Source organism: Eubalaena glacialis, chromosome 4, assembly GCF_028564815.1.
Source record: "Eubalaena glacialis isolate mEubGla1 chromosome 4, mEubGla1.1.hap2.+ XY, whole genome shotgun sequence".
Lineage (NCBI taxonomy): Eukaryota > Metazoa > Chordata > Mammalia > Artiodactyla > Balaenidae > Eubalaena > Eubalaena glacialis.
Window position 1 is genome coordinate 77,109,095 of NC_083719.1, and position 16,913 is coordinate 77,126,007.

The 16,913-nt window shown below is 40.6% G+C and overlaps 1 protein-coding gene across 4 annotated transcripts in view; it reads right to left on the reverse strand.

Annotated features, from left to right (window-relative positions):
- Positions 1 to 16,913, reverse strand: part of MCTP1 (multiple C2 and transmembrane domain containing 1) — a 562,693-nt gene that overhangs the window by 524,483 nt on the left and 21,297 nt on the right. The window lies entirely within an intron of this gene.

Consider the following 16,913-nt stretch of genomic DNA (forward strand, 5'->3'; position numbering starts at 1 on the left):
TGGCACTTTACCTCAGTGGTCTTTCTCCCCAACGCCTATAACTAACACACTACTCAGGAAAACGTCAGACAAACCCCAACTGAGAAACATTTTACAAAACATTGACCAGTACTCCTCAAGTTTATCAAGGTCATCAAAAATAAGGAAAATCTGAGAAACTGTCACAGCCAATAGGAGTTTAAGGAGACAGGACTAAGTGCAAGATGGTGTCCTGGATGGGATCCTGGAACAAAAAAATGACTTTAGGTAAAAACTAAGGAGATCTGAATTAAGTATGGACTTTAAGTTAGTAATAATATATTTGTGTCAGTTCATTAATTGTAACAAATGTACCACAGTAATGTAAGCTGTTAATAATAGGGGAAGCAGGGTGCTGAGTATATGGGAACTGTCTGTACTACATTTGTAACTTTTCTATAAATCTACAACTGTTCTAAAAATAAGTTGATTTTTAATGCATACTAAAAAATGGTTTGAAAACACTTTAAATTACTACATAATGCCCCAGAGAGTTTATTATCATTATTTAAGCATTTCCCTATTGTTGAAAATTTGAACCATTGCTAGTTGTTCCTGTTAAAAGTAACACAGTGATGAACAATTCTACATACGTATTTGGTTCATACTTTTTATTATGTCCTAACAGTAGATTCCTAGAAGTTCATTCTACTTTTTTTTTAAGTCAAAATAACACATTTACCTACAGTGGCTTTAACCACAATAATAATCAAAAGCCTCAGAAGTTTCATTAGACTGTGCAACTTTTCTGAAGTAAGTTCCATTCCTCTAAAGAGTAAGGAAAACATCCAGAATTTGCAATCAACACCCAGCCTTATTCATTGATTCATGCACCAGGCAAATGCACTATTAGGGAAAACATTCACCCACCTTAAGACCTTATACTCTGATCCGTAATAAAGGAAAACCTAATTCACCAAATTCTTACATTTGACAGCTAAAAACCGTTTCCTAATCTTTACAATCAGATAGTACATGAAGAGTAAGTGGTAAGTGCTTTTATACTAATGTTTTGCAGCACTTGAACCTCCAGGACATAATGTGATTCTGCAGCTACAAAAGACTCCTCCCATGTTAGCATTTGGTGATTTTTTAAAAATACTTATTTAAAAACGTAAAATTTTTAGAGACCTTCAAGATGGCGGAGAAGACGTGGAGATCACCTTCCTCCCCACATATACATCAGAAATACATCTACATGTGGAACAACTCCTACATAACACTTACTGAACGTTGGCAGAAGACCTCATACTTTCCAAAAGGCAAGAAACTCCCCAAGTACCTGGGTAGGGCAAAAGAAAAAAGAAAAAACAGACAAAAGAATAGGGATGGGACCTGCACCCCTGGGAGGGAGCCGTGAAGGAGGAAATGTTTCCACAAACTAGGAAGCCCCTTCACTGGTGGAGATGGGGTATGGCGGGGGGGCGGGGGGGGGGGAAGCTTCAGAGCCACGGAGGAGAGTGCAGCAACAGGGGTGCAGAGGGCAAAGCGGAGAGATTCCCGCACAGAGGATCAGTGACGACCAGCACTCACCAGCCCGAGAGGCTTGCCTGCTCACCCGCCGGGACGGGCGGGGGCTGGGAGCTGAGGCTCGAGCTTCTGAGGTCGGATTCCAGGGAGAGGACTGGGGTTGGCTGCGTGAACACAGCCTGAAGGGGGATAGTGCGCCACGGCTAGCCGGGAGGGAGTCCGGGAAAAAGTCTGGAGCTGCCGAAGAGACAAGAGACTTTCTCTTCCCTCTTTGTTTCCTGGTGCGCGAGGAGAGAGGATTAAGAGTGCCACTTATAGGAGCTCCAGAGACCGGCACGAGCCGCGGCTATCAGCGCGGACACCACAGATGGGCATGAGATGCTAAGGCTGCTGCTGCAGCCACCAAGAAGCCTGTGTGCAAGCACAGGTCACTCTCCACACCTCCTCTCCCAGGAGCCTGTGCAGCCCACCACTGCCAGGGTCCCGTGATCCAGGGACAACTTACCCGGGACAACACATGGTGTGCCACAGGCTGCTGCAACATCACGCTGGCCTCTGCCGCTGCAGGCTCGCCCCGCATCCGTACCCCTCCCTCCCCCCCGCCTGAGTGAGCCAGAGCCCCCGAATCAGCTGCTGCTTTAACCCTGTCCTGTCTGAGCAAAGAACAGACGCCCTCAGGTGATCTACACGCGGGGGGGGGGGGTGTCCAAATCCAAAGCTGAACCCCAGGAGCTGTGCGAACAAAGAAGAGAAAGGGAAATCTCTCCCAGCAGCCTCAGAAGCAGTGGATTAAATCTCCACAATCAACTTGATGTACCCAGCATCTGTGGAATACCTGAATAGACAACAAATCGTCCCAAAATTGAGGTGGTGGACTTTGGGAGCAACTGTAGACTTGGGTTTGCTGTATGCGACTGACTGGTTTCTGGTTATGTTTATCTTAGTTTAGTATGTAGAGTTTATTATCATTGGTAGATTTGTTTATTGATTTGATTGCTCTCTTCCATTTATTTTTTTATATATAGATATATATATTTTTTTCCTTTTTCTCCTTTTCTGCGTGTGTATGTGTATGCTTCTATGTGTGATTTTGTGTGTATAACTTTGCTTTTACCATTTCTCCTACGGTTCTGTCTGTCCGTTTTTTGGGGGTTTTTTTAGTATAGCTTTTAGCACTTGTTATCATTGGTGGATTTGTTTTTTGGTTTGGTTACTTTCTTCTTTCTTTCTTTCTTCTTTTTTTTTTATTACTTCTTAATTTTTTCATTTTTCATAATTTTTTTATGTTTTGTTTAATAACTTTATTTATTTTTTTCTTTCTTTCTTTCTTTTTTTCTCCCTTTTCTTCTGAGCCATGTGGCTGACAGGGTCTTTGTGCTCCAGCCGGGTGTCAGGCCTGTGCCTCTGAGGTGGGAGAGCTGAGTTCAGGACATTGGTCCACCAGAGACCTCCCAGCTCCACGTAATATCAAACGGTGAAAGCTCTCCCAGAGATCTCCATCTCAATGCTAAGACCCAGCTCCACTCAACAACCAGCAAGCTACAGTGCTGGACACCCTATGACAAACAACTAGCAAGACAGGAACACAACCCCACCCATTAACAGAGAGGCTCCCTAAAATCATTACAAGGTCACAGACATGCCAAAACACACCACCGGCTGTGGTCCTGCCCGCCAGAAAGACAAGATCCAGCCTCATCCACCAGAATGCAGGCACTAGTCCCCTCCACCAGGAAGCTTACACAACCCACTGAACCAACCTTAGCCACTGGGGGGAAGGCACCAAAACCAATGGGAACTACGAACCAGCAGCCTGCAAAAAGGAGACCCAAACACAGTAAGTTAAGCAAAATGAGATGACAGAGAAACACACAGCAGATGAAGGAGAAAGGTAAAAACCCACCAGACCAAACAAATGAAGAGGAAATAGGCCGTCTACCTGAAAAAGAATTCAGAGTAATGATAGTAAAGATGATCCAAAATCTTGGAAATAGAATGGGGAAAATACAAGAGATGTCTAACAAGGACCTAGAAGAACTAAAGAGCAAACAAACAATGATGAACAACACAATAAATGAAATTTAAAATTCTCTACAAGGAATCAATAGCAGAATAACTGAGGCAGAAGAACGGATAAGTGACCTGACAGATAAAATAGTGGAAATAAATACTGCAGAGCAGAATAAAGAAAAAAGAATGAAAAGAATTGAGGACAGTCTCAGAGACCTCTGGGACAACATCAAATGCAGCAACATTCGAATTATAGGGGTCCCAGAAGAAGAAGAGAAAAAGAAAGGGACTGAGAAAATATTTGAAGAGATTATAGTTGAAAACTTCCCTGATATGGGAAAGGAAATAGTCAATCAACTCCAGGAAGGACAGAGAGTCCCATACAGGATATATCCAAGGAGAAACATAAGACACATATTAATCAAACTATCAAAAATTAAATACAAAGAAAAAATATTAAAAGCAGCAAGGGAAAAACAACAAATAACATACAAGGGTATCCCCATAAGGTTAACAGCTGATCTCTCAGCAGAAACTCTGCAAGCCAGAAGGGAGTGGCAGAACATATTTAAAGTGATGAAAGGGAAAAACCTACAAACAAGATTACTCTACCCAGCAAGGAATCGTTCAGATTCTATGCATGAATTAAAACCTTTACAGACAAGCAAAAGCTAAGAGAATTCAGCACCACCAAACCAGCTTTACAACAAATGCTAAAGGAACTTCTCTAGGCAGGAAACACAAGAGAAGGAAAAGACCTACGATAACAAACCAAAAACAGTTAAGAAAATGGTAATAGGAACATACATATTGATAACTACCATAAATGTAAATGGAGTAAATGCTCCAACCAAAGGAAATAGACTGGCTGAATGGATACAAAAACAAGACCTGTATATATGCTGTCTACAAGAGACCCACTTCAGACCTAGGGACACATACAGACTGAAAGTGAGGGGATGGAAAAAGATATCCCAGGCAAAAGGAAATCAAAAGAAAGCTGGAGTACCAATTCTGATATCAGACAAAATAGACTTTAAAATACAGACTATTACAAAAGGCAAAGACGGACGCTACATAATGATCAAGGGATCAATCCAAGAAGAAAATATAACAATTGTAAATGTAAATATTTATGCACCCAACATAGAAGCACCTCAATACATAAGACAAATGCTAACAGCCATAAAAGGGGAAATTGACAGTAACATAATCATAGTAGGGGACTTTAACACCCCACTTTCACCAATGGACAGATCATCCAAAATGAAAATAAATAAGAAAACACAAGCTTTAAATGACACATTAAACAAGATGGACTTAATTGATATTTATAGGACATTCCATCCAAAAACAACAGAATACACTTTCTTCTCAAGTGCTCATGGAACATTCTCCAGGATAGATCATATCTTGGGTCACACATCAAGCCTTGGTAAATTTAAGAAAATTGAAATCGTATCAAGTATCTTTTCTGACCACAATGCTATGAGACTAGATATCAATTACAGGAAAATATGTGTAAAAACTACGAACACATGGAAGCTAAACAATACACTACCTAATAACCAAGAGATCACTGAATAAATCAAAGAGGAAATCAAAAAATACCTAGAAACAAATGACAATGAAAACACGACGACCCAAAACCTATGGGATGCAGCAAAAGCAGTTCTAAGAGGGAAATTCATAGCGATACAATCCTACCTCAAGAAACAAGAAACATCTCAAATAAACAACCTAACCTTACACCTAAAGCAATTAGAGAATGAAGAACAAAAAAACTCCAAAGTTAGCAGGAGGAAAGAAATCATAAAGATCAGATCAGAAATAAATGAAAAAGAAATGAAGGAAACAATAGCAAAGATCAATAAAACTAAAAGCTGGTTTTTGAGAATATAAACAAAATTGATAAACCGTTAGCCAGACTCATCAAGGAAAAAAGGGAGAAGACTCAAATCAATAGAATTAGAAATGAATAGAGAAGTAACAACCGACACTGCAGAAATACAAAGGATCATGAGAGATTACAACAAGCAACTATATGTCAATAAATTGGACAACCTGAAAGAAATGGACAAATTCTTACAAAAGCACAATCTTCCGAGACTGAACCGGGAAGAAATAGAAAATACAAACAGACCAATCACAAGCACTGAAATTGAAACTGTGATTAAAAATCTTCTAACAAACAAAAGCCCAGGACCAGATGGCTTCACAGGCAAATTCTATCACATATTTACAGATGAGCTAACACCTACCCTTCTCAAACTCTTCCAAAAGATAGCAGAGGGAGGAACACTCCCAAACTCATTCTATGAGGCCACCATCACCCTGATACCAAAACCAGACAAAGATGTCACAAAAAAAAAAAGAAAACTACAGGCCAATATCACTGATGAACATAGATGCAAAAATCCTCAACAAAATACTAGCAAACAGAATCCAACAGCACATTAAAAGGATCATACGCCATGATCCAGTGGGGTTTATCCAAGGAAGGCAAGGATTCTTCAGTATATGCAAATCAATCAATGTGATACACCATATTAACAAACTGAAGGAGAAAAACCATATGATAATCTCAATAGATGCAGAAAAAGCTTTTGACAAAATATAACACCCATTTATGATAAAAAACCCTCCAGAAAGTAGGCATAGAGGGAACTTACCTCAACATAATAAAGGCCATATATGAGAAACCCACAGCCAACATTGTTCTCAATGGTGAAAAACTGAAACCATTTCCTCTAAGATCAGGAACAAGACAAGGTTGTCCACTCTCATCACTATTATTCAACATATTTTTGGAAGTTTTAGCCACAGCAATCAGAGAAGAAAAAGAAATAAAAGGAATCCAAATCAGAAAGGAAGACGTAAAGCTGTCACTGTTTGCAGATGAGATGATACTATACATAGAGAATCCTAAGGATGCTACCAGAAAACTACTAGAGCTAATCAATGAATCTGGTAAAGTAGCAGGATACAAAATTTTATGCTATTTGCTGATGCAGAAATCTCTTCCATTCCTACACAGTAATGACAAAATATCTGAAAGAGAAATTAAGCAAACACTCCCATTTACCACTGCAACAAAAAGAATAAAATACCTAGGAATAAACCTACCTAAGGAGACAAGAGACCTGTATGCAGAAAACTATAAGACACTGATGAAAGAAATTAAAGATGATACAAACAGATGGAGAGATATACCGTGTTCTTAGATTGGAAGAATCAACCTTGTGAAAATGACTATGCCACCCAAAGCAATCTACAGATTCAATGCAATCCCTATCAAACTACCAAGGGCATTTTTCACAGAACTAGAACAAAAAATTTCACAATTTGTATGGAAACAAAAGGCCCCGAATAGTTAAAGCAATCTTGAGAAAGAAAAACAGAGCTGGAGGAATAAGGCTCCCTGACTTCAGACAATACTACAAAGCTACAGTAATCAAGACAGTGTGGTACTGGCACAAAGACAGAAATATAGATCAATGGAACAAGATAGAAAGCCCAGAGATAAACCCATGCACAAATGGTCACCTTATCTTTGATAAAGGAGGCAAGAATATTCAATAGAGAAAAGACAGCCTCTTCAATAAGTGGTGCTGGGAAAACTGGACAGCTACATGTAAAAGAATGAAATTAGAACACTCCCTAACGCCATACACGAAAATAAACTCAAAATGGATTAAAGACCTAAATGCAAGGCCAGACACTATAAAATTCTAAGAGGAAAACATAGGCAGAACACTCTATGACATAAATCACAGCAAGATCCTTTTTGACCCACCTCCTAGAGAAATGGAAATAAAAACAAAAATAAACAAATGGGACCTAATGAAACTTAAAAGCTTTCGCACAGCAATGGAAACCATAAACAAGATGAAAAGACAACCCTCAGAATGGGAGAATATATTTGCAAACGAAGCAACTGACAAAGGATTACTCTCCAAAATTTACAAGCAGCTCATGCAGCTCAATAACAAAAAAACAAACAATCCAATCCAAAAATGGGCAGAAGACCTAAATAGACATTTCTCCAAAGAAGATATACAGATTGCCAACAAACACATGAAAGGATGCTCACCATCACTGATCATTAGAGAAACGCAAATTAAAACTACAATGAGGTACCACCTCACACCAGTCAGAATGGCCATCATCAAAAAATCTACAAACAATAAATGCTGGAGAGGGTGTGGAGAAAAGGGAACCCTCTTGCACTGTTGGTGGGAATGTAAATTGATACAGCCACTATGGAGAACAGTATGGAGGTTCCTAAAAAACTAAAAATAGAACTACCATATGACCCAGCAATCCCACTACTGGGCATATACCCTGAGAAAACCATAATTCAAAAAGAGACATGCACCACAATGTTCATTGCAACTCTATTTACAATAGCCAGGACATGGAAGCAACCTAAGTGTCCATCGACAGATGAATGGATAAAGAAGATGTGGCAAATATATACAATGGAATATTACCCGGCCATAAAAAGAAACAAAATTGAGTTATTTGTAGTGAGGTGGATGGACCTACAGTCTGTCATACAGAGTGAAGTAACTCAGAAAGAGAAAAATAAATACCGCATGCTAACACATATATATGGAATCTTAAAAAAAAAATGGTTCTGCAGAACCTAGGGGCAGGACAGGAATAAAGACGCAGATGTAGAGAATGGACTTGAGGACACGGGGAGGGGGAAGGGTAAGCTGGGACAAAGTGAGAGAGTGGCATGGGCATATATACACTACCAAATGTAAAACAGATAGCTAGTGGGAAGCAGCTGCATAGCACAGGGAGATCAGCTCGGTGCTTTGTGACCACCTACAGGGGTGGGATAGGGAGACGCAAGAGGGAGGAGATATGGGGATATATGTAGGTGTATAGCTGATTCACTTTGTTATAAAACAAAAACTAACGCACCATTGTAAAGCAATTATACTCCAATAAAGACGTTAAAAAAAAACTTAAATTTTTTAATCTATAATAAATGATTTCTTGTAGTATTTTCAGTCTCCGTTTAACTTTACTGCCCTGTAGTGCCATCTCCTCTGGCACTTCTGTGCTTCCTCATCCTCCCATAAATGTTATTTTAAGCCTCGGTGTAAGCCCACCAACAAAACTTCCCTTGATTGCCTCCAAAATTTGCCATTGCTTCCATGACATCTAATTGTTTCTTCCTAAAACTTAGAGATCACTAGGAAATTCAACAATGGTGTCTATCAGACTGAGTTCCCTGGAAATGTTCTCTGCAATGGAGAGATGCCTGCAAATGGTTTATTAGAAGATGGGGATGCCCGGGGAGATACACGTGTAAGGAAGTGAGGGGGCAGGATCGAGCAGAGGGAGAAGGTGACCCACGACGTGGTTTCGATGGAGGCTGCCACAAGACTACAGGGAGTCCTGGAGCTGGGACTGCAGAGATGTCCCAAACTGGGGCAAGAGGGTTGGGCCTTTAAATCCCCTCATCAAGCAGTCACTGGTTCCAAGTGCCCGGTTGGAGGGGGACAACCTTGGAAGAGGTAATTTCCTGTGGTCGAGGGCAATGCCCGGTGAGGGACACAGCCGTGAGGGCATCATGGTCTATTGCCTTAGCTGCCCAGGGATGGACACATCACCAAAGGAAGGGATGAGGGCAGAGCGTCAAAGTTTCCACCATGGATCTGTCCTCATTAAGTCTCTGCCTGCTCATTTACTCTCACCAGTTAATCTTCAAAGGATTAAGCTCCTAAAAATGGAATCTATAATCTTTAGACACATTTTTTAATCAAGGAGACTTCTGAGCACGCACAGTTCATTTCAGATGTGAAAGGGCTGAGGAACTTAGGCACTCCTAGGGAGGCACTCTGTAAACACCTTTAAAAGATACCAAAAGCATCACTATTTTTACACATTACACTAATTTTTAGGAAGTGAAAGGAAATTACACTTAAAAATAAAAATACAAATCATATAAAAAGACCAAAAATGAGATAAAGATGCCTGTATCAGTTCTCAGCACAAAAATCTCAGAGACATCTATGTGAATACCTATGTGCTTAGAAAGATTGGGAATCCCATTAGAAAATCTATATTTGAGAAACTGATTATCTCAGTCTATTTAACCTTAAATAAAAATCCCTGTAAACATGTTGTGGGATATTCCCAAGAGAATAAAAAGTAGCTTAACAGAAAAGCTTATGATTTTACAAACAAAAGTTTGCATTCAACTTTCCTAGGTTGGGTTTATTTGTTTGTTTGTTTCAGATTTTATGTGAGTCTGAAAATTTCAAACATGTTGACTAAATCCTTTCTTTCAGAACAGAATTTTAGATTTATGAAATGTTTCATTTGAAAAAGTTCACTATCATACAGATATTAGGAAGTTAATAGAGATATGTTGAATTTTTAAAAAAACTTATGGCTAATCAGCTCCTTGAGATAGCCTTTTAATAAAATGAATAACCAAAACTCTCAATAAATGTCAGAAAATTTAGAAGTAAAAGTTCATTTATGTCATACCATGTAATCTGTCCCTGATCATTCTCCTAGTACTCTAAAAATTAAAGGTTTTTCTTCACTTAATAGAAAAATCATATATTAATTATTCAATTTGAGTTCACATTTGTGGAGTATCTACTATGTGTAAGGCAAACATTAAGCAAAGGAAGTAACTAAAAGTGACCTTATCTGAGACACTCCACTTAAGATGTGGTGAAGGGAAATTCACAAGTGTAGGAAGCCTAATCATTTTGAAAATATTATCTGTAAAGTGCAAGCACCCTCTGGCTTCCTGAACTGGTGAGGTTCCCGAAGTTCATTATAAAGCTGTTTACTGCCTTTATTTGCCCAGAGAAGCAATGTCATAAATGGGGGCTGGTTTCCAAATGAACCCTCCTAATGCAGCACTAGCAGGTCCACCCCAAGTTCTGGGAGCAAGAAGCCATGAGGGACGGGAGGAGAACACCGTAGTTTCCCATGCCCTTGCCAGATCCAGAGCCATTCTGTAGCCAAGTCCTGGATCAGAGAAAGTCTTTAGTTAGCATTCTCCCTTCCCATGCACCTCCACTCAATGCTGCACTATTTTCTAGCCTCTTAGTTCCCAAGACTTAAGTCCTGTAGCACTCACCCAGACCCAGGTTACTGCCACAAATTCTACAGATCAAGCTAATTCACTCCCACCCCACCAACTCCACCACTTACTCAAATTTTACAGTTTTCTATCCAGGAGGAAAGAATCTAACTGAATTAATTCATGCTAACGTGTAAATGCTCATTCCTTAAGGCTCCAAAGACACTGGTGTAGCTTTTAAAGAAAAGACTTGGACTTGAGAAGAAGATGGCGGAAGAGTAAGACGCGGAGATCACCTTCCTTCCCACAGATACATTAGAAATACATCTACACGTGGAACTGCTCCTACAGAACACCCACTGAACGCTGGCAGAAAACGTCAGACCTCCCAAAAGGCAAGAAACTCCCCACGTACTTGGGTAGGGCAAAAGAAAAAAGAAATAACAGAGACAAAAGAATAGGGACGGGACCTGCACCAGTGGGAGGGAGCCGTGAAGGAGGAAAGGTTTCCACGCACTAGGAAGCCCCTTCGCGGGCAGAGACTGCGGGTGGCAGAGGGGGGAAGCTTCGGAGCCACGGAGGAGAGCACAGCCACAGGGGTGTGGAGGGCAAAGCGGAGAGATTCCCGCACAGAGGATCAGTGACGACCAGCAATCACCAGCCCGAGAGGCTTGTCTGCTCACCCGCCGGGGCGGGCGGGGGCTGGGAGCCGAGGCTCGGGCTTCGGTCGGATCGCAGGGAGAGGACTGGGGTTGGCGGCGTGAACACACACTGAAGGGGTTAGCGCACCACAGCTGGCTGGGAGGGAGTCCGGGAAAAAGTCTGCAGCTGCCGAAGAGGCAAGAGACTTTTTCGTGCCTCTTTGCTTCGCGGCGCACAAGGAGAGGGGATTCAGAGCGCCGCCTAAACGAACTCCAGAGACGGGCGCGAGCCGCGGCGATCAGCGCGGACCCCAGAGGCGGGCATGAGACGCTAAGGCTGCTGCTGCCGCCACCAAAAAGCCTGTGTGCGAGCACAGGTCACTCTCCACACCGCCCCTCCCGGGAGCCTGTGCAGCCCGCCACGGCCAGGCTCCCGTGATCCGGGGACAACTTCCCCGGGAGAACGCACGGCGCGCCTCGGGCTGGTGCAACGTCCCGTTGGCCTCTGCCGCCGCAGGCTTGCCCCACATCCGTACCCCTCCCTCCCCCCGGCCTGAGTGAGCCAGAGCCCCCGAAGCAGCTGCTCCTTTAACCCCGTTCTGTCTGGGCAGGGAACAGACGCCCTCAGGCGACCTACACGCAGAGGCAGGTCCAAATCCAAAGCTGAACCCCGGGAGCTGTGCGAACAAAGAAGAGAAAGGGAAATCTCTCCCAGCAGCCTCAGAAGCAGCGGATTAAAACTCCACAAACAACTTGATGTGCCTGCATTTGTTGAATACCTGAATAGACAACGAATCATCCCAAATTCAGGAGGTGGACTTTGGGAGCAGGATATATTAATTTTTCCCCTTTTCCTTTTTTTGTGAGTGTATATGTATATGCTTCTGGGTGAGATTTTGTCTGTATAGCTTGGCTTTATAATAGCTTTATTTTACTTCACTATATTTTATCCTCTTTCTTTCTTTCTTTCTATTTTTTCTCCCTTCTACTCTGAGCTGTGTGGATGAAAGGCTCTTGGTGCTCCAGCCAGGCATCAGGGCTGTGCCTCTGAGGTGGGAGAGCCAACTTCAGGACACTTGTCCACAAGAGACCTCCCAGCTCCACGTAATACCAAATGGCAAAAATCTCTCAGAGATCTCCATCTAAACATCAAGACCCAGCTTCACTCAACGACCAGCAAGCTACAGTGCTGGACACCCTATGCCAAACAACTAGCAAAACAGGAACACAGCCCCATCCATTAGCAGAGAGGCTGCCTAAAATCATAATAAGGCCACAGACACCCCAAAATACACCAAAAGACGTGGACGTGCCCACCAGAAAGACAAGATCCAGCCTCATCCACCAGAACACAGGCACTAGTTCCCTCCACCAGGAAGCCTACACAACCCACGGAACCAACCTTAGCCACTGGGGACAGATACCAAAAACAACGGGAACTACGAACCTGCAGCCTGTGAAAAGGAGACCCCAAACACAGTAAGATAAGCAAAATGAGAAGACAGAAAAACACACAGCAGATGAAGGAGCAGGGTCAAAACACACCAGACCTAACAAGTGAAGAGGAAATAGGTAGTCTACCTGAAAAAGAATTCAGAATAATGATAGTAAGGATGATCCAAAATCTTGGAAATAGAATAGACAAAATGCAAGAAACATTTAACAAGGACGTAGAAGAACTAAAGAGGAACCAAGCAACGATGAAAAACACAATAAATGAAATTAAAAATACTCTAGATGGGATCAATAGCAGAATAACTGAGGCAGAAGAACGGATAAGTGACCTGGAAGATAAAATGGTGGAAATAACTACTGCAGAGCAGGATCAAGAAAAAAGAATGAAAAGAACTGAGGACAGTCTCAGAGACCTCTGGGACAACATTAAACGCACCAACATTCGAATTATAGGGGTCCCAGATGAAGAAGAGAAAAAGAAAGGGACTGAGAAAATATTTGAAGAGATTATAGTTGAAAACTTCCCTAATATGGGAAAGGAAATAGTTAATCAAGTCCAGGAAGGACAGAGAGTCCCATACAGGATAAATCCAAGGAGAAACACGCCAAGACACATATTAATCAAACTGTCAAAAATTAAATACAAAGAAAACATATTAAAAGCAGCAAGGGAAAAACAACAAATAACACACAAGGGAATCCCCATCAGGTTAACAGCTGATCTTTCAGCAGAAACTCTGCAAGCCAGAAGGGAGTGGCAGGATATACTTAAAGTGATGAAGGAGAAAAACCTACAACCAAGATTACTCTACCCAGCAAGGATCTCATTCAGATCTGATAGAGAAATTAAAACCTTTACAGACAAGCAAAAGCTGAGAGAGTTCAGCACCACCAAACCAGCTTTACAACAAATGCTAAAGGAACTTCTCTAGGCAAGAAACACAAGAGAAGGAAAACACCTACAATAACAAACCCAAAACATTTAAGAAAATGGGAATAGGAACATACATATCGATAATTACCTTAAATGTAAACGGATTAAATGCTCCCACCAAAAGACACAGACTGGCTGAATGGATACAAAAACAAGACCCATATATATGCTGTCTACAAGAGACCCACTTCAGACCTAGAGATACATACAGACTGAAAGTGAGGGGATGGAAAAAGATATTCCATGCAAATGGAAATCAAAAGAAAGCTGGAGTAGCAATTCTCATATCAGACAAAATAGACTTTAAAATAAAGACTATTACAAGAGACAAAGAAGGACACTATATAATGATCAAGGAATCGACCCAAGAGGAAGGTATAACAATTGTAAATATTTATGCACCCAACATAGGAGCACCTCAATATATAAGGCAAATACTAACAACCATAAAAGGGGAAATCGACAGCAACACAATCATAGTAGGGGACTTTAACACCCCACTTTCACCAATGGACAGATCATCCAAAATGAAAATAAATAAGGAAACACAAGCTTTAAATGATACATTAAACAAGATGGACTTAATTGATATTTATAGGACATTCCACCCAAAAACAACAGAATACACATTTTTCTCAAGTGCTCATGGAACATTCTCCAGGATAGATCATATCTTGGGTCACAAATCAAACCTTGGTAAATTTAAGAAAATTGAAATCATATCAAGTATCTTTTCCGACCACAACGCTATGAGACTAGATATCAATTACAGGAAAAGATCTGTAAAAAATACAAACACATGGAGGCTACACAATACACTACTTAATAACGAAGTGATCACTGAAGAAATCAAAGGTGAAATCAAAAAATACCTAGAAACAAATGACAATGGAGACACGACGACCCAAAACCTAAGGGATGCAGCAAAAGCAGTTCTAAGAGGGAAGTTTATAGCAATACAAGCCTACCTCAAGAAACAGGAAACATCTCGAATAAACAACCTAACCTTGCACCTGAAGCAATTAGAGAAAGAAGAACAAAAAAACCCCAAAGCTAGCAGAAGGAAAGAAATCATAAAGATCAGGTCAGAAATAAATGAAAAAGAAATGAAGGAAACAGTAGCAAAGATCAATAAAACTAAAAGCTGGTTCTTTGAGAAGATAAACAAAATTGATAAACCATTAGCCAGACTCATCAAGAGAAAAAGGGAGAAGACTCAAATCAATAGAATTAGAAATGAAAAAGGAGAAGTAACCACTGACACTGCAGAAATACAAACGATCATGAGAGATTACTACAAGCAACTCTATGCCAATAAAATGGACAACCTGGAAGAAATGGACAGATTCTTAGAAATGCACAACCTGCCGAGACTGAACCAGGAAGAACTAGAAAATATGAACAGACCAATCACAAGCACTGAAATTGAAACTGTGATTAAAAATCTTCCAACAAACAAAAGCCCAGGACCAGATGGCTTCACAGGCTAATTGTATCAAACATTTAGAGAAGAGCTAACACCTATCCTTCTCAAACTCTTCCAAAATATTGCAGAGGGAGGAACACTCCCCAACTCATTCTACGAGGCCACCATCACCCTGATACCAAAACCAGACAAAGATGTCACAAAGAAAGAAAACTACAGGCCAATATCACTGATGAACATAGATGCAAAAATCCTCAACAAAATACTAGCAAACAGAATCCAACAGCACATTAAAAGGATCATACACCATGATCAAGTGGGGTTTATTCCAGGAATGCAAGGATTCTTCAATATACGCAAATCAATCAACGTGATACACCATATTAACAAACTGAAGGAGAAAAACCATATGATCATCTCAATAGATGCAGAGAAAGCTTTCGACAAAATTCAACACCCATTTATGATAAAAGCCCTGCAGAAAGTAGGCATAGAGGGAACTTTCCTCAACATAATAAAGGCCATATATGACAAACCCACAGCCAATATTGTCCTCAATGGTGAAAAACTGAAACCATTTCCACTAAGATCAGGAACAAGACAAGGTTGCCCACTCTCACCAGTATTATTCAACATAGTTTTGGAAGTGTTAGCCACAGCAATCAGAGAAGAAAAAGAAATAAAAGGAATCCAAATTGGAAAAGAAGAAGTAAAGCTGTCACTGTTTGCAGATGACATGATACTATACATAGAGAATCCTAAAGATGCTACCAGAAAACTACTAGAGCTAATCAATGAATTTGGTAAAGTAGCAGGATACAAAATTAATGCACAGAAATCTCTTGCATTTCTATACACTAATGACGAAAAATCTGAAAGTGAAATTAAGAAAACACTCCCATTTACCATTGCAACAAAAAGAATAAAATATCTAGGAATAAACCTACCTAAGGAGACAAAAGACCTGTATGCAGAAAATTATAAGACACTGATGAAAGAAATTAAAGATGATACAAATAGATGGAGAGATATACCATGTTCTTGGATTGGAAGAATCAACATTGTGAAAATGACTCTACTACCCAAAGCACTCTACAGATTCAGTGCAATCCCTATCAAACTACCACTGGCATTTTTCACAGAACTAGAACAAAAAATTTCACAATTTGTATGGAAACACAAAAGACCCCGAATAGCCAAAGCAATCTTGAGAACGAAAAATGGAGCTGGAGGAATCAGGCTCCCTGACTTCAGACTATATTACAAAGCTACAGTAATCAAGACAGTTTGGTACTGGCACAAAAACAGAAATATAGATCAATGGAACAGGATAGAAAGCCCAGAGATAAACCCATGCACATATGGTCACCTTATCTTTGATAAAGGAAGCAAGCATATACAGTGGAGAAAAGACAGCCTCTTCAATAAGTGGTGCTGGGAAAATTGGACAGGTACATGTAAAAGTATGAAATTAGAACACTCCCTAACACCATACACAAAAATAAACTCAAAATGGATTAAAGACCTAAGTGTAAGGCCAGACACTATCAAACTCTTAGAGGAAAACATAGGCAGAACACTCTATGACATAAATCACAGCAAGATCCTTTTTGACCCAGCTCCTAGAGAAATGGAAATAAAAACACAAATAAACAAATGAGACCTAATGAAACTTAAAAGCTTTTGCACAGCAAAGGAAACCATAAAGAAGACCAAAAGACAACCCTCAGAATGGGAGAAAATATTTGCAAATGAAGCAACTGACAAAGGATTAATCTCCAAGATTTACAAGCAGCTCATGCAGCTCAATAACAAAAAAACGAACAACCCAATCCAAAAATGGGCAGAAGACCTAAATAGACATTTCTCCAAAGAAGAGATACAGATTGCCAACAG